Source organism: Lissotriton helveticus, chromosome 9, assembly GCF_964261635.1.
Source record: "Lissotriton helveticus chromosome 9, aLisHel1.1, whole genome shotgun sequence".
In the NCBI taxonomy this organism is placed as follows: domain Eukaryota; kingdom Metazoa; phylum Chordata; class Amphibia; order Caudata; family Salamandridae; genus Lissotriton; species Lissotriton helveticus.
Genome location: NC_136070.1, coordinates 598,279,400 through 598,302,666, shown reverse-complemented (window position 1 = coordinate 598,302,666; position 23,267 = coordinate 598,279,400). Strand labels below are relative to the sequence as shown.

The 23,267-nt window shown below is 43.8% G+C and overlaps 1 protein-coding gene across 4 annotated transcripts in view; it reads right to left on the bottom strand.

Moving 5' to 3' along the window:
* Positions 1-23,267, bottom strand: part of DAAM1 (dishevelled associated activator of morphogenesis 1) — a 652,790-nt gene that overhangs the window by 267,618 nt on the left and 361,905 nt on the right. The gene's annotated exons all lie outside the window — the stretch shown is intronic.

The window sequence follows — 23,267 nt, the reverse complement described above, 5'->3', positions numbered from 1 at the left end:
GAGTGAGATTCAGTCCGTACTATCCTCTGCTACATACACAAAGTCCCAAGCATCACAAAGAGGCAAGAAATACTACATAAAATAAGCAGATATGTTAAGGCTTAGTCAGTGTTTCATCATTTGCTATTTAACCTCTATATTATGGTTTGAGTTGTACAATGTCCTGCACATTTTTTATGTGCATGTTACGCAGTACATTGAGTGATCCTGCTTTTTTTTCCAAGGGCCAACAAAAAATGTTTTACATTTAAATTGTTGTATTTGCTAACAGAGACTTGCGCTCCTCTTGGGGAGAAAATGTGGCCTAGCGGCTTAAGACCCAGGTTCGAACCCCGCATTGGCGCTAGACTCATCATCATCTCTGGACAAATCACTGATTCTACCTGTGCCTAAATGTGTGTAAAATGTATTTGTTGAATCCCCACTTTATGTACAAGATCTGTAAATCGCCTCCAGACCCCTCGTATAATGTACAGCACTCCGCTGTTTCACAGATAGGTTCGCACTTTATAAACACCTGTACGTACTTACACTTTCTCCAACAAAGCCTCCAAATGACCTCAGAAAACCCTCATACTAGTGGACCCTAATATAGAACAGAAAGACCCAACAAAGCTCCAAAGAAAGGCCATCACGTCATCCACGTTTCTTACATTAAAAATTCTGAGAACAATCTTCCCTTTTAAACCTCTAGACCTACAAAAGACGGTGGTCTCTGCACTCATTTTATTTAAGTTAGACTATTGTCATGCCCATTTTGTTGGTCTTCAGAAGGGCCATCTTAATAAACTATAGGTTCTCCAGAATACAGCTGCTCGTCAACTATTAGGGATCCACAGACACTCGTCAGCTAAACAAGCTCTCAAATCTCTTCACTGATTTCCTGTGGAGAAGCGGATTGACTTCAAGGCCCTTTATGCTGCCTTTAAGGCTCTTCACAATCGTGGACAGGAATATCTAAAAGACCAATTCCGTTGGTATGTTCCACCAAGAATTCTCCAATGTTCATCTCAAAAGCTGATGGAGGTCCCCAGATTCCGGCTTTCAAACTGGGGTGGGGTTGGGGTGGGAGGGGGAGGGGGGGGGCAAAAGCTTTGTTAATGTTACTACCAGACTATGGAACTGTCTTCCTAAATAACTCTCCTGGTCTGCTTTACTTTAGGAAAGGCCTTAAGACTTAGCTATTAACCAGTTACTTATTTTTCTATAAATGCAAGGTTTGAGTAGGACTATGAACCGGCTATCACGTAGGTTTTTTTCATCAAGTGCCAAGACGCCTTCGGGTATAAATTTGCGCTCTATAAATGAAATAAATCAACAGACCACAAAGCACCTGCAAGCACTTGACTCATCATTAGCTGCATCTCGCATGGACAGCAACAGACCGCTTTAAATATCCCTTTGCTTCTCACACAGACCCATCAGACAGTTCCACATCTATCAAAGGACACCTTCTACACAGTCTTTAAGGGATCCTGGTACACCCCAATAGTCACAACTACAGATCACACCTTGAATGTACCATCATGCTAAGCTTACGTGTTACAATCCCAACACAAGCATTAGCAAAGCCGATAGGTTTCGCCTATGCGATCTACTAAAAGCAATTGACTCACAAACTGGAAATATTTCATCAAGAAATAGGAGGATTTGTGTACTCACCACCTAGAAGAGAGAAACCTAAGGAGGAGCTCAGAAGCATCACCTGCACTAGCCATTGAGATCATGAAACAATTGAGGGAGACTTGCAGGTATCCTTGCATGCAGTCGATTGATGAAAGGGACTTCAGGAGGACCCGCGCATCATCACCTTAGGCAGAGGACATTAAGCCCCTGAGAAGGAATTACAAACGCATGGGGGCAAAAGCAGTTCACCAAAAAAGGAAGCATCAGTCCAGTGAGATGTTGCCTATTCGATTTTTTTTCTTATTCAGTTTTATATAGTGCAAACTCAACCCGAAGGTATTGGAGTACTTTACATGAGCACTAGTTGCTTCACACAAGGACACATTCCTATGTTTTGAAGGCACAGGGACATTAAGTGATTTGCCCAGAATCACAGGATGTTGAGCAGACGCAGAGACTCGAACCTGCATCGCCAGCTACAATGTCAGCAGCTCTGTCCATTACACCCCATCCTAATGCCCCAATATAAGAATGCCTGCATTTGCCAACCAATAGGTGAGGTTACCTGTGCCATGGATGTGAGGGTACACTGTCCTGTTTTACTCTTTGCTAGGTGCAGTGTGTGAGGTTTCTCTCTGGAAGATGATGCGATGGATGCCTTGACGAAGAAAATCGTGGCTGCAATGTTCACACCTGTGAATGGTATGCCTGCTACTGTGGCCTGAACCGCCCTGGAAGGGGGAACGCACAACCATATGGACCTCGGGGTGTATTGTCCGCCTCCTCCCAAGGGTGGCAACAGCCTGCACAAGAGCAGCAGCAGCCCTGCTAAGCACCATGCATCAGGCGTTAAGAGTAAAGTATTTCAGTATGGTGGTGAGCAGAACCACACTGAAATGCAAAATCACACATAGTGCCTCTCAGCTGTCAAGCAGGAAAGCTGTTATAATACACGGAATAATGAAAGCTGCAGTGGTAGAGCACAGTGCAAGTGCTCCCAGCAGTCTTGGGGGCTGTTATGGACTGGGCTACAAGGTAATACAACCCCCGACACCACACGCATCAGTCTGACATCACTGGGAGTCACTCACGGTAAGTGCCCAATGGCTACTACGGAGACAGTATGTGAATTTCAGTGAGTTCCTCAGAATCACCTTAATAGGCGATGGTCGGGTTGTCCTGCCGCGGCGCCCATTTCAAGTAGTGATTGGCAGTATGGATCCCACAGCCGGGCAGAACCTGACCTCCACCAGTGTCGTTGTGAGCCTGCTCAGCAGAGAACCAATCGGGAGCTTGCTGCTTTCACCACCAGATCTTTTGACTGGGTGTGAGTGTTTGATTGGTTCAGATGCTCCGTCCATCACCACCCCCTTTTGTACCGCTTTTGGCCGCCATAAGTGTGGCAGGGTATGCTCAGACGTGAGTCCCTTGCTCACTTTGCCACTGGATTCAAGCAAGCCGGGCTGAAGACGGCTGTAATGCCAGAAACCGGTCCTCGGAAGCTCGTTTCCGGTCCAGGGAAGGCATGGCTTGGCAGTTCGGGCTGGACTGTTCCCATGAGGCACAGGGTCAGACTGATTTGCATATAGCCATGTCTGAACTGGGGTGGCAGAGTGGGCTAAAGAACGGTGATGGATTCAACCCAGATCTTTTGACTGGGTGTGAGTGTTTGATTGGTTCAGATGCTCCGTCCATCACCACCTCCTTTTGTACCGCTTTTGGCCGCCATAAGTGTGGCAGGGTATGCTCAGACGTGAGTCCCTTGCTCACTTTGCCACTGGATTCAAGCAAGCCGGCCTGAAGACGGCTGTAATGCCAGAAACTGGTCCTCGGAAGCTTGTTTCCGGTCCAGGGAAGGCATGGCTTGGCAGTTCGGGCTGGACTGTTCCCATGAGGCACAGGGTCAGACTGATTTGCATATAGCCATGTCTGAACTGGGGTGGCAGAGTGGGCTAAAGAACGGTGATGGATTCAACCCAGATCTTTTGACTGGGTGCGAGTGTTTGATTGGTTCAGATGCTCCGTCCATCACCACCCCCTTTTGTACCGCTTTCACCACAGCTTTATTGTGATCCTTCAGACCGGGCTGCTGCTGAGAAGTGGCCCAGCCGCCTAGAGCACCAGAAGCAGTTGTGTGGCAGAATAGTGTATTGTATTGTATTGTAATTGCATTTATATAGCACTTACTACCCCGGACGAGGCGTCAAAGCGCTTTTTCGGCGAGTAGCACGCTGCTGAGGCTGTGGCACTGTTTGCTGCAGGACTGTTCCCATTCATAGCAGGCCGGCGGGGCCTGCCTGTTGTCACATCGCTGCCTCACCTCGCAGAAGTATAAGTCATGTCTCCTACTGTTGCACTGACTTGCTATGAAAATGTGCTTTTGCTGGCGATGTCACGTTGCTCAAAAGGGTGTAATTTCTGATATGTATAGGTTTCCCTAGTCTTCTTTACTTGAATTTTTCTCGCGAGAAAGAGTCACTTATAGAGTTGGAGATGTCACTCATAATTACACTAACAGTATGAAAATGTCATATATAACAATCTGAAACCTTGGCAGCTAGGAGTACGCAGGTCATCCTGCAATAATATATAAACAACCTCCCACTTGACCAACAAATATTTTCACAGCGGCTAAAAATAGCTCATGTGGGCTGTCCCTTTGTTGTAGATATGACTAAATACAAAAACAATTAATTAATTCATATACTTTATTATTTGTATTAGGTCTTCTGTAATTTTATCGCACCATTTATAAACCATTATTTTCATTTATATATTTTTTTAGAATACAAATCCATAAACTATTTGTGTTCTAATGTACAGTGCCAATCATACATAATTCAGCAAAAAGAACACAATTCTTAAAATGTGCAAAAAAGGCATATTTATGCAACAGTAAACATGTACATTTTCATATTTTAGAATAACCCCTTCCATGAACAAAACATTAACTAACCTCACATCCAATGATCACATCCCAGTCGTACACATACACACATCACATTCATAATATTCCAGCTAAGATAACTTGCACAGAAAAACTTGTGGCGAGAATCCAAGTTTATGCAGCCAGCTGGAAATCGTTCAGGCCGACGCACGTTTCAGTGGATTATTAAACTTTAGTCCACCTTCATCAGGAACGCTCAGTTTCTTTAAATTAGAGCAGCGGAGGTAGTAAGGGGGATCTAAAACACAAAGGGATCAAAGTCGACTCAAGATGCCCTAACGAAGATTCTTTTATGTAATAAAATAGCAACTATTGCTCTAAAGGAAAGATTAGTTGAAACTATAGGTTGAACAGATCGTGCAAAACATGCCAGCACCCTGTGCAGAAAGGAAAAATGTATAGGAAGATAGCCATCCCAGAGATTCAAATTTGTCCTCGCTAATTTTGATTAACACTTTTTTAGTGTCATGCAGACTCTAAGTTTGTGCTATTGTAAGGGCACCTTATACACCACTAAGTGAGTTGCTACATATCAGCATATATCTTAGATGATATGACTGACCAGTAAAAAAAAGAAAAGAAAAGGGCAATAACACAGTCATTTCTGGTGATGTCCTAGCGGTATTTTCTCTCTTTTTTTTTTTTTTTTTTAACTTTAAGCGGGAGAGAAGGGCTCTAGAGACATGCCCTCAAAGAGTGCATGTCAAAACAAAGAAATTGCCAATACTGTTCACCTTATTTATATTTGAATTCTTGACAACATACGAATTAAACACTATGTGTCATGACAACTTATATATAGATTGAATCTTTTATTTTTCAGTTTATTTCTTATTCATTATTTTGGTAACTGTGAGACAGATACCACGCGGAGCGGTATCCTTACCCAAGGGATGACGGTTCCATACCGCTTTACGAGACCCCGAGATCCAGACTCCTCTGCTCTGTTTCCACAGGATCGCGGACAGAGCTGTAACCCGGAAGTCCCGGCCTCGCGAACCGGAAAAGGAGCCGCCGGACCAATAACAGGAGGGGAAACCGAGCGTGAAGGAGAGCGAGAAGACGCGGGACCCGACCAGCAGAGAGAAGACGCAGGACCTGACCAGCAGAGAGAAGACGCGGGACCCTACCAGCGGAGAGAAGACGCGGGACCCGACCCAGAGAAGACCTGGAGGCCGGAGAACACCGAGGACGGGGAAGAAACCTGGTCCGAAGACTGGTGGTGTCCGGAGGTGGCTGGGGAGCGGCCGTGACTCAGGAGAGTTACGGCGGAGGCAGGTTAGTGTCTGTGGCTTGGGAGCAAAGTAGGAGAGGGTGGAGAAGGAGCGGGAGGGATTTTTTTTGTTAGCGTATAACAGAGGGACCATCACAGTGCTATCCCTTGTGATCACATACGCCCTAGCCTAATTGATCCCGGACTTTCGCCCTTTCAACCTGAGAGCGTGCACCCTTCATTTTCCAGTTGAACACGGATACTGAATACCATACAGATATATGCCATTGTTTTTCGTAGAGTACATTCCTCTTAGAACCTTATATGTGATGCCTTATTCTTGGTGGTTGGCACTATATTTGTCTTATTCTTGGTGGTTGGCACTTTTCTCGCTCGTGGCACCCTAAACAATCCCAGTGCACCTGGTGTGGTGATTAAAGTATACCACAGAAACAGTACCATACACCATTCTGACATCCCCTTTCTCCATCTCTTTGTTCTCCTATGAGCCTCCGGGGTGAACACCACGGCCAAGGACCACCAGAAGACCGGACAAACCCCCTATCCTCATTAGACCAGACCAGTTCACGGGAATCATCAGATGAAGAGAAAGAGCCACCGATAACTGTTTCACAACAATCTACTTCCTCTACTTTTACTAATACATCTACTTCTAAACCCATACTTAAGCCTCCACGCCTGTTCATCAAGCCCGCCCTCCCACAAGTGGTGTCAGAAGTGGGATCCAAAGGGGAAATGGAGGCTGCGCTAGCAAAGATGGCCGAAAACCAAGAACATTTGGGGAAGGTTATGGAACGCTTTCTGACTGTTGTCGAGGAAGATCGAGGAAAATTACACCAGGTACTCGCTGGTCAAGAACAGACACAAGGGGCAGTTATGGACAAACTCACTACGGCCCTTGGACAACAGAGAGGTCCAACAACTTTGCCCTCAGTAGTACTACAACGATATGTAACCGGAGAAGATCCGGACTTTTTCTTCAGTAATTTCGAACGCATGGCAAGTGCCGCCTCGTGGCCCGCAGATAAATTGGGTCAGTACTTAGGGCCATTGTTATCTGGAGACCTACAGGCCGCTTACCAAGCTGCCACTCTTCAGGGAACTGTACCCTATGCAGAGATAAAAAAATGCATCCTAGAGAGACTGGGAATCGACGATGAAACCTATAGAATCAAGCTACGACAAACGAAAGAAGGCCCACAAGAGACACCTCGTGCTCTATACTTTAGAGTAAAAGACATGGCGGACCGCTGGCTAAAACCTGCCTCTACAGACAAGGATGGCATCATGGCAAAGATATATCTGGAACAATACCTAACTTCTTTGCATCCCCCTATTCAACGCTGGGTTCGACAACAGGCGAACCTCACTTTAGAAACTGCAGTTGAGATAGCCAGCGCTTATAGCAGGGCTCAAGATTTCCAGAAGGGTAGAGAAGAAAACGTGGGGAAAACAGGGGGGCATCCTATGCACAGGCCGACCAGACCCCTTATAACAAAGAAACCTGAACCACTTGCTCTTGTTCCTAGCACACCTATGCCCAGTGTCCCGTTCATCAGACCTCCTGTAACTGGTCCCCAGTGCTTCCAATGTGGGGGAATGGGACATATAGCCAGATTTTGCCCACAACGAGAGGAGCCTATGGAAATAGGAGTGGCTCGCCATTATTATTGCTCTCCACCCAACAAGAAACTTCCTCCTTACAAATGTACTGTGTCTGTGAATGGTCAACCAGTTACAGCTTTAGCTGACACGGGATGCTTACATAGCGTAGTCCGACCTCAGGACTTAGGTAACAATATTGGTCCCATTGAGGATATGGTGGCCATTAAATGTGTACATGGCGACACCAAACCTTATCCTACCGCTAAGGTGTTGATTCAACATCCTCAGGATAGGGGAACGTCCCTAACTGTAGGCCTAATTCCCCGACTACCTGAACAAGCCATACTTGGTAATGATTACGCCAAGCTACCACAGTTACTGCAGGAGTCTGGAACAGAGGAAGTAAAGGAATGGCTAGATACAGCTCCCTTTTCCAACGATACAGACAAAGAGTGGCCGCCCTCTAAACCCCGGAAAAGCCGAAGACAGAAAAGGGCTGAGAAAGGACTAAAGTCCCTGGTAATGCCAGCCATTTCGATAGAAAATCCTTGGGAAACAGACCGCAATTTCCATGCTGCACAGCGAGAGGACCCTGTACTTCAGGAGGCATGGAAAAATGCACTTGACGAGGAAGACCCTCAACATGTAGGTCCATATTTTTTTATTAAGAATGGATTGTTGTATCGGAAAGGTGGTGTCGACCACAAAGCCCAATTGTTAGTACCAGAGCCCTTTCGAGGAAAGGTTTTATATCTGGCCCATAGTCACCCTTTAGGGGGCCATTTCGGGGCAGATAAAACTGAGAAAACCATTGTAGAAAACTTCTACTGGCCAGGGATATATCAGCAAGTAAAGAAATATTGTAGAGAATGTCCTATTTGTCAGCGACATAGTCGATATCATCCCCCCAGAGCCCCAATGCTACCACTTCCTATCATCAATGACCCTTTCAGTCGAGTGGGTATGGATATAATTGGTCCCCTGTTACCTTCTCGAAGTGGATATAGATATGTGCTGGTTATGGTCGATTATGCCACTAGATTCCCTGAGGCCATACCACTCCGTCGACCCGACACTACTAATATAGCCAAAGCTATGATTGGAGTTTTTTCTAGGGTGGGATTTCCCAAAGAAATCTTAACAGATCAGGGAACCCCTTTTGTTTCCAAACTAATGAAAGACGTATGTAAACAGTTAGGAATAAAACAAATCAGAACGTCTGCATATCATCCACAAACGGATGGATTGGTGGAAAGATATAATGCCACTATCAAAGCCACCCTTAAGAAGCTGCTGGACCTTGAAACTAGAAGGTGGGAGGATATCCTTCCCTTAGCACTCTTTGCCATCAGGTGTAAGGAACAAAAGAGTACCGGATATTCCCCCTTCGAGTTACTCTATGGGCACAAACCCCGTACTCTCTTAGACATGGCCCGAGAACAGTGGGAGACTGAACGAGATAATACAAAACCCTTACCAGAGTATGTCTCCAATCTAAAAACACAGTTAGGACAAATACGAGAGATAGTCAGAAACAATTTAGAAAACGCACAAAACGCACAAAAGATCCAATATGACAAAGGAGCCAAATTGAGAACCTTCCAGGTGGGGGATCTTGTGTTACTCATGATGTCCTCATCGGACCAGAAACTGTTAGGACAATGGCAGGGTCCCTAAACAGTACTCCAACAAGTCACCCCTGTAACCTACCGAATAGAAGTAGACAGCAATAAAAGAATCTCACAGATTTATCATGTAAATCTGTTGAAGAAATGGGAAGGACCAGCTCCAGCGGCCGTTCACAGTGTAGAATCCCCGGTGGCCCTGTTTACCCAATGCATTGATCCAGAGTTACCCAAGGCCTTACAGGAGGAATTAATCGAGGCGTTACAACCTCTTGATTTTGTCTTTTCCACTACCCCAGGGGTGACGGATCTTATTGAACATACCATAAAAACACCACCTAATAAGCGTGTTAGATTAAGACCCTACCGTATACCCGAAGCAAGGCGACAAACAATAAGAGAGGAAGTACAGAAAATGTTACAGATGGGAATAATCGAACCATCGAAGAGCGAATGGAATTCCCCCATAGTACTTGTGCCTAAGCCAGACGGATCGGTTAGATTTTGTATTGACTTTAGAGAAGTAAACAAAATCTCAGAGTTCGACACCTATCCTCTCCCACGAGTGGATGAAATGGTAGAAAGAATAGGAAAAGCCAAATACATCAGCACTCTAGATCTGTGTAAAGGTTATTGGCAAATACCTTTAAAAGAAGAAGACAAGGAAAAAACAGCTTTTTCCACGCCCGACGGATTGTACCACTTTAGAATGTTGCCTTTTGGCTTACATGGGGCGCCTGCAACATTTCAGAGAGCCATGAATACGATTCTAAGGCCTTATGATGATTTTGCTGGAGCTTACATTGATGATATTGTCATTTATAGTGACACATGGGAACAACATTTAACCCATCTCACCACAATCGTGCACACCTTAGGTACCCAAGGTTTGAGAATCAATCCAGCCAAAAGTCATTTGGCAGCGCAAACAGTCAAGTATCTAGGTTACTTACTAGGGGAAGGCGTTATAAGACCACAGCCGTCGAAACTAACGGCTATTTCCCAGATACCATTTCCTAAAACAAAGAAAGAGTTGAGAGCATTCCTGGGGTTACTAGGGTACTAAAGGAGATTTATCCCTCAGTTTTCCCAGATGGCAGCTCCCCTGACTGACCTTTTACAGAAGAATTGCAAAACGGAACAGATATTACAATGCCCTCCTGGTCATGGGAGACAGTCCTTTGAAGTTCTGAAAAACTCTCTAACATCGGACACTGTTCTAATCAGTCCAGATTATTCCCGTCCTTTTGTCCTTCAAACGGACGCCTCAGACCAGGGATTAGGGGCGGTTCTTTCTCAAGAGACCCCTCAGGGAGAAAGACCTATCCTATACATTAGCCGTAAACTCTTTCCTCGAGAGAAAAATTATGCAACGATTGAGAAAGAAGCCCTCGCCATCAAATGGGCCATAGAAACCTTGCGATATTATCTGGAGGGGAGAGAGTTCACTCTGTACACGGACCATGCACCATTAGAATGGTTATCCAGAAATAAAGGTCACAACGAGAGAGTATTGAGATGGTTTCTGTCCTTACAACCGTACAGATTCCATACTCAACATAGGAAAGGGCGAGATCAAGGGAACGCTGATTATCTGTCAAGATATCCACAAGAGTCACAGCCCCTTAGAAGAAAGACAGCAAGGGAAAGGGGATGTGAGACAGATACCACGCGGAGCGGTATCCTTACCCAAGGGATGACGGTTCCATACCGCTTTACGAGACCCCGAGATCCAGACTCCTCTGCTCTGTTTCCACAGGATCGCGGACAGAGCTGTAACCCGGAAGTCCCGGCCTCGCGAACCGGAAGAGGAGCCGCCGGACCAATAACAGGAGGGGAAACAGAGCGTGAAGGAGAGCGAGAAGACGCGGGACCCGACCAGCAGAGAGAAGACGCGGGACCCTACCAGCGGAGAGAAGACGCGGGACCCTACCAGCGGAGAGAAGACGCGGGACCCGACCCAGAGAAGACCTGGAGGCCGGAGAACACAGAGGACGGTGAAGAAACCTGGTCCGAAGACTGGTGGTGTCCGGAGGTGGCTGGGGAGCGGCCGTGACTCAGGAGAGTTACGGCGGAGGCAGGTTAGTGTCTGTGGCTTGGGAGCAAAGTAGGAGAGGGTGGAGAAGGAGCGGGAGGGATTTTTTTTTGGTAGCGTATAACAGAGGGACCATCACAGTGCTATCCCTTGTGATCACATACGCCCTAGCCTAATTGATCCCGGACTTTCGCCCTTTCAACCTGAGAGCGTGCACCCTTCATTTTCCAGTTGAACACGGATACTGAATACCATACAGATATATGCCATTGTTTTTCGTAGAGTACATTCCTCTTAGAACCTTATATTTGATGCCTTATTCTTGGTGGTTGGCACTATATTTGTCTTATTCTTGGTGGTTGGCACTTTTCTCGCTCGTGGCACCCTAAACAATCCCAGTGCACCTGGTGTGGTGATTAAAGTATACCACAGAAACAGTACCATACACCATTCTGACAGCCCCTTTCTCCATCTCTTTGTTCTCCTATGAGCCTCCGGGGTGAACACCACGGCCAAGGACCACCAGAAGACCGGACAAACCCCCTATCCTCATCAGACCAGACCAGTTCACGGGAATCATCAGATGAAGAGAAAGAGCCACCGATAACTGTTTAACAATCTACTTCCTCTACTTTTACTAATAAATCTACTTCTAAACCCATACTTAAGCCTCCACGCCTGTTCATCAAGCCCGCCCTCCCACAGTAACATTTTCACCAATTTCACATTTCAAAAAACACCTGTACAAGACATACAACACATTGATACAAATTCTAAAATACTATACATTCATATTCATACTAGCAACAAATCCATACCTCAATCACACCATCTCTCACATACATGCACAGCAACAAATTGTTGTAGAGCTTTGTGGCTGCTGTGCATCATATTGAAAAGTTATAATAAAAAGTGTTAAGCCTTTTTGTTACCTTTATATAAACCAAGACGACATTATATACAACTGAACAACCTGATTAAACAAAGATTAACATAAAAAATGTCTTCTAGTTTTTTTGTACTTGCACTGCTGGCAACTTTTTCATGCCTTTTCTTGTGCTTATTTGTTATATTTTTTTTTTTGTTATGGGGGAGCGGGTCATAAATAACGGGGAAGTGGAGGTTGGAAAACAGTCATTTAATTAGAACACAAGCAGTGGACGGTCACTAGGGGAGTATCAACAGATGCCAGATTCCGAGGGCAGACTGACGTGATGCTTAGGTGATGCGCTGATGCAAAATGGTGGGGGTGAATGATGTTTGATACTCAGGTGGTGCCACTATATAGTGTGGATTGGAGGTACATTGTGGAGTTGAAATATGTTGTTTGGTGTGTAATTATGTGGTGTGCATTGGAAATATGTGGAGGTGAATTGTGTGGCCTGGAACTGTGGTGTTGAGTGAAATTATGCTTAGTGAAATTGTGTCATGTGTGGAGTGCATTTATGTTGATTGGTGGTATGTGGCATAGAGTGCATTTATGTGGAGTGTATTTATGTTGCATTGAGTAGAGAGCAATTATGTGGCACTGAGTGTTATTATGTGAAGTGTATTATTTAAGCAGCTATGCTACATCCTTGGTCGTGCTTGCAATCCCTCTGTATTTAAATGGTGATTTCCTCCTTTCTTTCAGGTTACCATTTATAAAATATTACTCAATCAAATTCCTTACACTTTTCAGCACACACCTTTTCACCATTCATCCCCAGGTTCGCCTCCTTGGGACCAGTCCTGAAACAAACCAGTTTGTAGTGTGCAGGTGATAGGTAAACAGTCCAACAACTAAATATTACAAAATAAGTAAACATGTGGGCACTCCTCCAATTCACAATAAGCACCTTCAGGTGCAAGAACGGATCGTTCAAACTGTGCGTTTTATTTTTCAATAGCAACATATAACCTGTGTTTGCTAACTATAAAGAAGTCGTATTACTTTGAAGCATTGTCTTCTGTCCCTGAATTCAGGCATGTGTCATGCTAGCTTTCACCTAAGAACAGAGGGGCTAGAAGATAGTTTTTGGGCATATGGGTGGGGGGGGGGGGCGGGGGGGGGGAGGGGAGCTATAGAGTAAAAACAAAAGTTTTTGGGCATATGGGTGGGGGGGGGGGAGGGGAGCTATAGAGTAAAAACAAAAGTAAGAGAAAGAAACAGAGAGAAGTGAGACCACAATTTCTCTGGTCCCTAGGATTGAAACTTGTGACTAGTGTTACAGACAGAACATTTCAACCACTCGATGTTCAATAAACTATGAAACCTGCTCACTGAGCCACGTACAATTTGAATCTCTTAAGTGTAGCTAAACTCCCCTCAGCCTCAAACTTGAAGACATAACCCTATCACTTTTTTTCCTCACCCAATTTATTATCCTCTGGGGAGCAAGTCAAAGTCGTCGGATGCCTTTGATGACTGAGTTTCTTCCTGGGGTTTGGTATGGTCCCAAATTGTATTTCAACTTGTTTTTAAACGTCCCAAATACACCCTTTCAAAGTATGCATGGGAAATTGTTAGATCTTCAAGGCACTCCTAATTTATAGCAATATATTAAACCTACGTGTGCCAGGAGGGGAAGGTATTCTTCCTAATAGTCTTACTTGAGTTGCTGGAGTGGACTGATTATTTCCATATTCTACTTATGGTTACTTTAGAGCAACCACTCCTCACTTAACATCAAAAGAACAGCAAAGTCCTATTAACATTTCTAAGAAACCTCCAATAATTATTGTAGGAGATGCACTCTCCTTTTGGGCTATTTCACTTTCTAAGGAAAGTAGTGCTGATTCTCATTTTCCTACTTATTTGCATATTACCACAGCATTTGTTGATCACAATCAACACATTGAAGCACTCATATTTGCTAGAAACCTACCTCCAAGTATCCTCATACTGATAATACTAACAGGTGTAGAAGAAGGTATGAAGAAAACCAATTAATCAAAGTCGGCTCTTAAGGACAAGGTTGGTTTATGTGATTATTTATATCATTAATGTGAACAAGTAGTTTAAGACTTTATTTCAAACCAAACAACGAAGTCATAAACTAAGCCACTCTGCCTCCGCTACATTCTCAGGAGAACTGCATGATTATTACCAAATGCTTGGTAGATAACATTTCCAGAACACAAGCATCTAGTACATTTTATTTCCATTTTCCGTCCGACTTTGCACTCTCTTAATACCTGTGGATTGAATTGAGCCCACAATCAATATCCCTACCCTATTTGGTCTCTAAACCAAACCACATAGCTAGATGGCCCTGCTTAATTTATTAAAAATCTTGTGTATGAACCCCCGTTTTCCTTGCTTTTTATTTTGAGAGCTTTGTTGTATTGGGTCTGGTTTCCTTCATCTCAACTAAGGTAACCATGACTTACTTGTAACACTAAGTTTACAGTTTGTAGTGCTGTAGATTCACATGCTCTGCCCACTTTTGTCATCTAGCGTTGGGCTTCAACCTTGTGTAACTTTTTGCCTTCGAAGTAGAGATTTTGGTGATGGGTTGACTCGTAACACCGAGCCCAAAACCCACAATTGACCAGAACATAGACTCCATCTTAATAAATTATCTCAATAAATTTCACCTTTGCAAATAAAAGTGATTAAGTAGTTGTAGAGATGTGAGGCAGAATGTCTTTCTGCATTGGTGTACTGATAAGTAAATATGTATTTGAAAGATAATAGTTATTAAAAATGTCAGCATGGCTGGTATCTAGGGAGGTGGGAGTTTACATGCTTATTTACAGCATGACAAGCTGCAAACCTAATGTTATAGTCAAGTAACATTTTCAGTCTGCAGCATGTGCTGCTCTAGAGAACATGCACCGCATACACTGAAAACAATGTTTTAAGGAGAGTTTGCTCAACTTGTGCCTCTTGTTGGGCATGAGTGTTCACACAGTAATGTTTGGTGAAAGTGTGGATTGGAGATCATGCTGCAGCTTTACACATGTCTGCAAATGAAAAGCTGCCAAAAAGTCATAGTGGCTGAGTATTTCAGTGTGGAATGTGCCATCGGCACATAAGAGTTGTGCGTGTTTGGTTTTGGCATAAAAAACATAAATAAGTCTATAAATCCAACTGACAATGCCAAATCTGAAAACTGGTTTTCCAGGGTGAGGCAGTCCAAAAGCTACAAATAGCTTCCTTGTCTTTCTAAAGGTTTTGTTACAGTTAATGTAGTACATAATAACTAGCATTAGTTATCCACCTAATACGGTCCTAATTTTTGAGCCAGTACTAGCCTACCCTTCCCAGGCACAGAAAATCGAGAAGGTTGTCATGTGACTTTTTAAGTCCACATTGAAGAAGATGGCTGATTATATTAGCAGTCTAGCTTTCACTCTTGGTGCAGTACAGATAGCCACCTTCTAGGTGGAGGGACAACATCTGCCAGTCAATTGATGGTGGGGGGTGTCCATATGTACATACTTCTATATTGCTCAGTTGCTTTTTATCCATCTGACAGAGGAAATACTCTATTACCCTAGGTGGGTGTTGATGCAAGGCTCCTGGAATGTTTTTTTTTCTTTCATGAAGAGTTGCAACAGTGCATCCAGAAGGGATCCTCGACGTCCCCGCTTTTCAAAATGTCTTATATTACAGTAAATGCCCCAGGTTTTCTGTTTGTTTGCCCCTTTCAATCTCTACATGAAACTTTTGGTTGATCCGGTTGCTGAGCATGGTGTCACCATTCATACGTATGCAAGTGATGCCCAGGTGTTATTAAAGGTGCAGTCCACCTCATGAGGATCAGCCAATGTGGAAGTCTAAACAGTTGCCGCAAGTTTAGAACAATCATTATGAAACAAGATTTTTCTTATTCTTCTCTTGTGGGGCTGGTCTTCCACCTTAGACAAAGTCCTCCTTGAATATTCATGTAATAGTCCAAGAAGCATGTCCTTCTCTTGCCCAATAAACTTGGTGTCATCAGAATGACAGTGGTAGCACCTTACTGATGGGTTTGGATAAAAGCATCCACCCTCCCTTAGAAGTAAGTGTTACTTATAGACGCATAAGGCACTCTGAGATGGAGCATATTACTCCAATCATTATGTTTTTGCAGTAGCTCCCACCTGAAGTACACAAGTCAAGTGAGATTTACATAGTGCAAAAACCATATGGAATTCAGCTACCAGGATAGATGTCTAAGACAGCATCACACCTGTCACAGACTTCAAAAGGAGCGCTTTCATGGCACTCTTGGAAATGCCCTAATAGGTGACTTTTCTCAGGTAATTCCGCTATTTGGCTATAGTAAATCTAGTTTGTCATTCTTCTGTCCATTTGTTTTTTATTTAGAATGCAGGGATCTCGAACCATCCCTTACTCAGATATCCAGCCATTCTGGTGGATATCTAAGTCCTTGCCAAAGCCCAGACTTTCACTAGCCTGGTAGTTGAAAGCCAATAAATTCTTGAAATCATTGGACTGGCATGTTCACAGAAACAAAGTTCAGCCACTACATGGGTCACAGAACTCAACTTTTTTTGGAGAAGCTACAATCTTTTTTTGAAGCTCGACAAACACTGTACAACCAATCACCACGTTTCAAGGCTACAAGGGTGTGGCTCCATTTCCTTAAGATTAAACTTGCGCACCTGATGGATACACTTAATAGCAAGACTTGGAAATATGATAATCATAGAGATAAAAGCCTATAATTTCCATTTTTCACTTATGGGAAAGGAGAAAAGATGATATTTTTCATACAGATGAAGAACAGTGCATTAATTGTACACACTTTGTTGATGTGTTTCATTAATTTCTGCTGTTTAATGTTTTTGTACAAGGTTTTGAAGCTTTTCCACATTGTCTCAGTTTCATTAAAACTCCAAACTAAAAGAACACTCAATAGATGGTCTTTGTAGTGTGCCATCAGTTAGGTAACTGATGTCTGGCGTTCCAAATGTTGACTGGGCGTTCCAAATGTTGACTGGAAAGAACAGAAACGCAGTCAGCAGTAGCAAATTAGCAAACACAATGTCATTGCCAGCAGCTTCTGAAATATTGATGCCCTGGGCCTAGAGCAAACATGACGGTGGCAGATTGCTTGTGCTTAGGTAGAAAGAAAAGGTACAAGGTTCACTTGAGGGACTATGTCAATTATTTCTGAGAGCTTACAGTTTGAAAAGGCTTTCTGAAAAGGCTTTCTGCATGGTGAAAGCCCTGATGACATTTCTCTGAGATGGGGGTTGGGGTGAAAACTGATTCTGTGCATTTTGGTCGCCATCATACATAAGCTGGTTGTAAAAGGGGAAGTTCACAAATGCTCCTTTATGAATCAAAAGATGTTGGCACCTAAAATGGCACCTAGAAAAGTTACTCTAGAAAAAATATGCTAAACAATTGTGGGTTAGAAGTAGTATGTAGCATAGTGTACTTGAACTGACTTCACCACTGTTTTTCAATTACCGATTATGCACCCGGCGTGGGAACGCTGTTGTAAGTGGACAAATGGCTACTGGATTCCAGGAGCCTACATTCCACATTACAAGACTGGGCAAGACCGAAAGCGAACTTCCACACACAACGTAGAAAGAAATACCCTTCCCCTATGTGGGTAGCAAATAAGTTTACAGACACAAGGAAAGGACGAATAGGGAGGCTATCGGCAGACTAAAATACGACCCTTTTGATGATGTACCAGGCAGAATACGCTCTCAAATGCATTCAGAATTTCACACCATTAGATCAGTACTTTCTTCGGGATAGAAGTCTTACAGAGGCACCTGCTGAAGATTGGGTATACAGACATTCATTAATGAGGTAAAGACTGATGATAGTTAAATATTGGTACGGTGAAGGTGGTAGTTGGTGTGGGGCACCTTCAGGAGACCAGTGTGCAAGACTTCTGTGGAAGACTTACTATTTATTAACAAGGGCTTAACTAACAATCCAACGCAGGAAATGCAAAACTTGTCTTCCACCAAAAATGCGGAGAAGATGCTTACCATTGTGTCATTTCACCTGGAATTGTCTGCAATGCCGTAGTATGCAGAGGAAGGTAGGGTACCATAAAACAATGCACTTCTGCCAAACCTTTGTCAGGCAGACTTACAGATGAGCGCATGCTTAGAGGAAACCCTGCTTACTGTATCAATTTCCAAAATAGAAAGAGTTCTCTCTCTGCTGTATCACGTGCAGTGCTAGAGGTAACAACACATGAAAGATCTTCTGTTTATCAGAGATGTCGCTACCTAGGCTCGGACATTACAATATTCGTGACAATGCTTTGTGGTTTACTTAAAGGTGCCTAAATTACTGATCTGATAGCAGCAGAGCTCATGACATATCAGAAGCAGAGAGAACATTTGTGGAATCTTCTGCTGCCACAAGACCCAATCTAGGACCTTTCAGAAACATATCACCTTTAGTCACCAAACCCGTGGAAGACGGCTAGGATGAAAACGACAGTGGCAAAACAACTCAAGCATCTTTGCAACTACAACACAGTGGTTTACCAAGTGCTCCACTGGCTGCCCACGGCCAGACACCCCATCTTTAAGGTCCTTTTTACTGCTCATAGGAACATCTACAGGAAAGGCCCAAACTTAATTCAAGTACAACTGCAAAAGGATCGACCTAGGCGCTCTAGACTCAAAAAGTTCAAACAAGCAAATAGAAACAAATGCTCAATGAAACAAATTAAAAGCCTGAGTGATTTGTGAAAGGTGCAATGGAAACTGGTTTTAGGAACCAATCGGGCGGGTGAGGTCAAAGGGTGGTGAGCTAGTGGTTTTGATCAGCCAACAGATCTCAATGGAGAATGAGAACCCCCTTTACCTATACAAGTCTGGTGAGGAGTCAGACTAGCCTATCAAACCAAGCATGAAAGGGTAGAGGTCTAGGACTGATATTACGATAGAACTAATAGTGCATTCAAACTGAAGAGCGAATTGTGTGAAACAACACCTGTTCAGTGACACCAAGTGTGCTAAGGAACTACTGAAATTGATAATGTTGAAGGGAAGAGGCAAGAGTACCTAAAAAGATTTTTTGAAAACAGTAAGGCAGAAATTGTTTTTCTGCCGCAGAACAGGTTATATTCTGTTTAGGGTGACTTTGCAGAGGAGTGATGCTAGGGTATTCGAGGTACAGAAACTAAATGTCAGTAAGAGAAAAACTTCTACTGCTCTAGTTTACAAAATAGAAGATTTGTACCATACCAAGTAAAAGCTGGACACGCAAGAATCTTTCAAACGGCTTAACTGTCCAAGCCGTTTGCACTTCGTTGTTTGAGAATATTCCCTCATATTGCCGTAGTCTCTTTTTGGAGTTAAATCGCGATAAAATACATTTTAAAAAAACATTATTTAACAGCTACCGAGTGCTGTTGCAGGTAGTAGGCCACACAACCGACCTTATTTGCAGGAATAATTTTCATTCACAACATCACAAAGAAAACCCTCCTTCTGTATACAAGACCGTGGGGCAGGCATGGACTTACGGTCTTTGCACTCGTGCTTGCTACAAGCTTGAGCTGAGGGTAAGTCACCCCTTTACCTGTCGCTGCTTTTATTACGGCTGTTATTTCGAAACGTGATCTCTAATCAAAATCTGAACACGGGACGTTATTAGTGATAGGTTGCTTTCTTTCACTTTTTTGTACCGCTTTAATATATTTTTTCCTTGCAGAACGCCCGCCACCACTCCTAGAGGGTAGAAGGTTTTTTTTCCCCCCAATTGCAACCCTGCTCAAACACACTGCCCTGATCTCAATTTACGTTGCCCGTGTCTTATCTTGTTAGGCCTGCGCGAGCGCCATGGCAACACTTGTCTACATGATTCAATCTACTTTCCAGCCAAATGCACTTCTTTTTTCAAAGACAGTTTTCTGAAAACGCCTCGTGCAAATAGGATGTGAAAGGTGAAGGAGCAGAGTATACCTACCTAACGCAAGATAAGGATTTTTAACAGCATTTCCTATTGTCGAGCTGTTGTGGTTCTTCTACAGATAAGCCTGGCGGGCAAACAGCTGAACTGTCGCTTTCAAAGTTAATGCAATTAAACGGGTCCTTTAGTAAACGACAGCCTGTCGGGCAGGTCTCGGCCATTGTTCTCCGCGCACATGGCGGGGTTACCACCCCAGCCCAGCCCAGCCCAGCAGCAGAGCTTGGGAGACTGCATTAACTTCTAGCGGGGCTATCGCCTGATGTCCATTCGAAAAATACCGGAAGTCTTCCGCACTGGACCGGAAAGGGCCCCTTCTATTGCTGGCACCGCCCCTGGGAAGGTATAGCACGTGTCAGGAGCAGAGCGTGGCAATGAAACTAAAACAACGTGGGCGTTTAGGCGGAACAGGAACAATAAAGGGGCCCTTCAAAGTGTTCGATCTGTCAGCATTTGCGGTTTTATTAAAGGCAGACTATCACACTCCCACTAGTAAGATGACTTTATTGGCCAGGACCTCCGCTCATTAAAAAAAAAAAATCCAGTAACCACTATGAGCAGATTTTGCTTAGATGCTCTTTTCATGTTCAAAGTGAAAACTGACTTTGTAACTCGGAAAGGCCCAACAATAAAACTTTAACTCAAACTTTATCATCAAATGGGGCTGGGGCTGGTGGTTTAGTGGACCAAGGCGTCCACTGTAGTGGCCTGTGTTCGACCTAATGGTCACAGGTTCAAATGCCGGCGGGTCCACACAGCCCTTCATCCTTCTGAGGTCGATAAAATGAGTACCATTGAGTTGGATATCAATAAACATCTGTTATTCAGCGACAATATAAACGTTGGTGAACTTGCGCTTTACAAATACTTATGTTCTGTTCTAACGCAGTGATATGGTGCACCTGGAGGAAAATGCTGACACCACTGCTTTTCTCCAGATGCATATCGCTGCACTCACAGGTGACTGGCCTTGAATCAGGGTTACATTTAGTGAAGTTATATAGAATTTTAAGGGGAACAATAAATTAAAGGACTAGGTTCTGTGGGTCCACGCCCTGTGTGACTCACTGACAGGAACGGGTAGCACTGTCGTAAGCACTAAAAACTCGACTGAATGAAACCAAGGGAGGAAGCCAGGAGGCAGCGCAGGAATGGTGATTTACGTGGCTGCATTAAATTACTTCTCCAAAAGGCTCTTCAACCACCTCTATATTTATTGCTGCACTAAATAAAATGGCTGAAAGCGCAAACAATCAAATGCAACAACTTCTCAATTTATATTAACGATTAAGATGAAAACGGGGCAGCAACATAACGAGTTATGTTTACATTTTTATAAAATTTTATCTTCAACCAATTGTATTATGTTGCACTCAATGCAGGCTGCGGGCTGCGTCCGAATACTTTGGGAAGGGGCGGGCAGGTGAGCGCTCACCAGACCAGTGCCTAAAGGGTGATGAATGAGCAGCTTCCTGAAGTCCACAGCGGTGCTAGACTACAACCAGTCAGAGGTGAGTTTTTAGTCCGGTTACGGGTTTTCTCTACAATGCTTCATGGCTTGCAGTAGAGGGAGGGAATTTAAAATGGAACAGCCTTGAACTAGAAGGCTTCTTCCTCCCAAAGGCTTAAATATTGCAGGTTGGGAGCAAAGAATGTTCTGGTTCGATGATCTTAGGTGAGAGTATAGCGGGTAGGTTACCCGCAGTTTGGTGAGGTAATGGAGTGCATTTCATAGAAATGGCTATGCAACCCACACACTAGACTATTTCACATTTTATAGGTGTCACCAATGATAACAGGGTAATACAGTAGATCATCAACAAGGGCCTTGTGGACTTCGCAGGCTAACTTGAATCTGACTATGTCTTATTGGTAATCTGCAGATAAGCATCAACAGCTAGGAGGCATGTGGTGTGGTCAATGCACCTCAAATCTGGAGTGATATGGGCTACATGATTTTGGACTCATTAAATTGCGGCCAACGCCCCACAAACAGTCCTTGAAAATAGTCTGCGTGGGACAAAACAAGGACATGGCGGCAATCCGCTATGTTGGAATTGGTAGAATCATGATTCCAAGCATATGTAGACCACAGAAGAAATCATGGTGAAATTGTTGACATGAGGGATCAAGTTCAGGCTCATGTCTTTGATCATATCCAGATTAGTGATTTTATGAAGTGGAGTCGATAAAGCACGGGTCAACCAAGCAGCAGTGTAGTTCATTCTACAGGTCCCCGCTGTAGGGCCTACATCATTGAGGAATTTGAACAGAGCCATCACTGGTGCAATGACCTTTGAACATAGGTAGGTCTTCATTTCCTTATTCACTGCGGCCTTTATTGCAAGTGTCCGAATAGACAGCATACTTAGAACAATTCAGATCCTCACTGTCAAGGACGATCACCAGAGCAGTCAAACTAACAGTGAAAAGGGGTCAGTGACAGAGGAGAACTGTTCAGGTGACGTTTGCCAGTGACAAGAGGTAAGCAGGATGCTAGTTTAACTCAGTGAGTTCTGTTAACCAGGAAAGAGGTGAACCATTGAAATGATGATCAGCCAACATTAATGGTATACTAGACCAATAGATTATTTTTTTTAGAGTGCCCACTGCCAAAAGCCAGCAAAAAGCAAAGTGCAATCAACACACCAGGCTACCCTGAGTGTGAACAGGGTGCTTACCTCCCTAAAAGTATGCCCTCTCAATCAAAAAGAAACCTATTGGGAACATCGCCAACCGGTGGCAAGACTGAGCATTCAACCTCGTGGGCACGTGCAGCCTTACTGCCATCAGAGCAATCTCCTTCACACGACTCTCTGCCTCAAATCTCACTCTAATAGAAGGTTCATAAGTAAGTGAGCTTATGTGGTACTAAAATTGTGAGGTGGGCGGATGGTTAAAGAGAATCTGTGCTATTAGAAAGTGACATACATACACCTAGCATTCTTTCTTGTGAAGGTGCTTAAGAACTACAAATACATGATCAGCAAGGAAAAACTAGACGTGACCATAAAAGCCACATTTTGGACCAGCCGAAAGTGGTGCACATGTTTTGTAAGTAGAGCAGTAATAAACTAATATTACAGAAATATTAGTATTTTCACAATATTATCCAAGTGTGGCTTGCTTTGAACATATATTCCGACACTAGCCAAGAAAGCCCACCAGTACTCAGAAACAAATCTTGAATTAGACATACAACATGTTGGAAGCCAGGGTACCTCCACATGTATACTAATATACCAGAGGAGTATCTCACACATCTTTAAGTAAAAGTTGCCAAAGAGTGGAATCAAGTAAGCAAGATC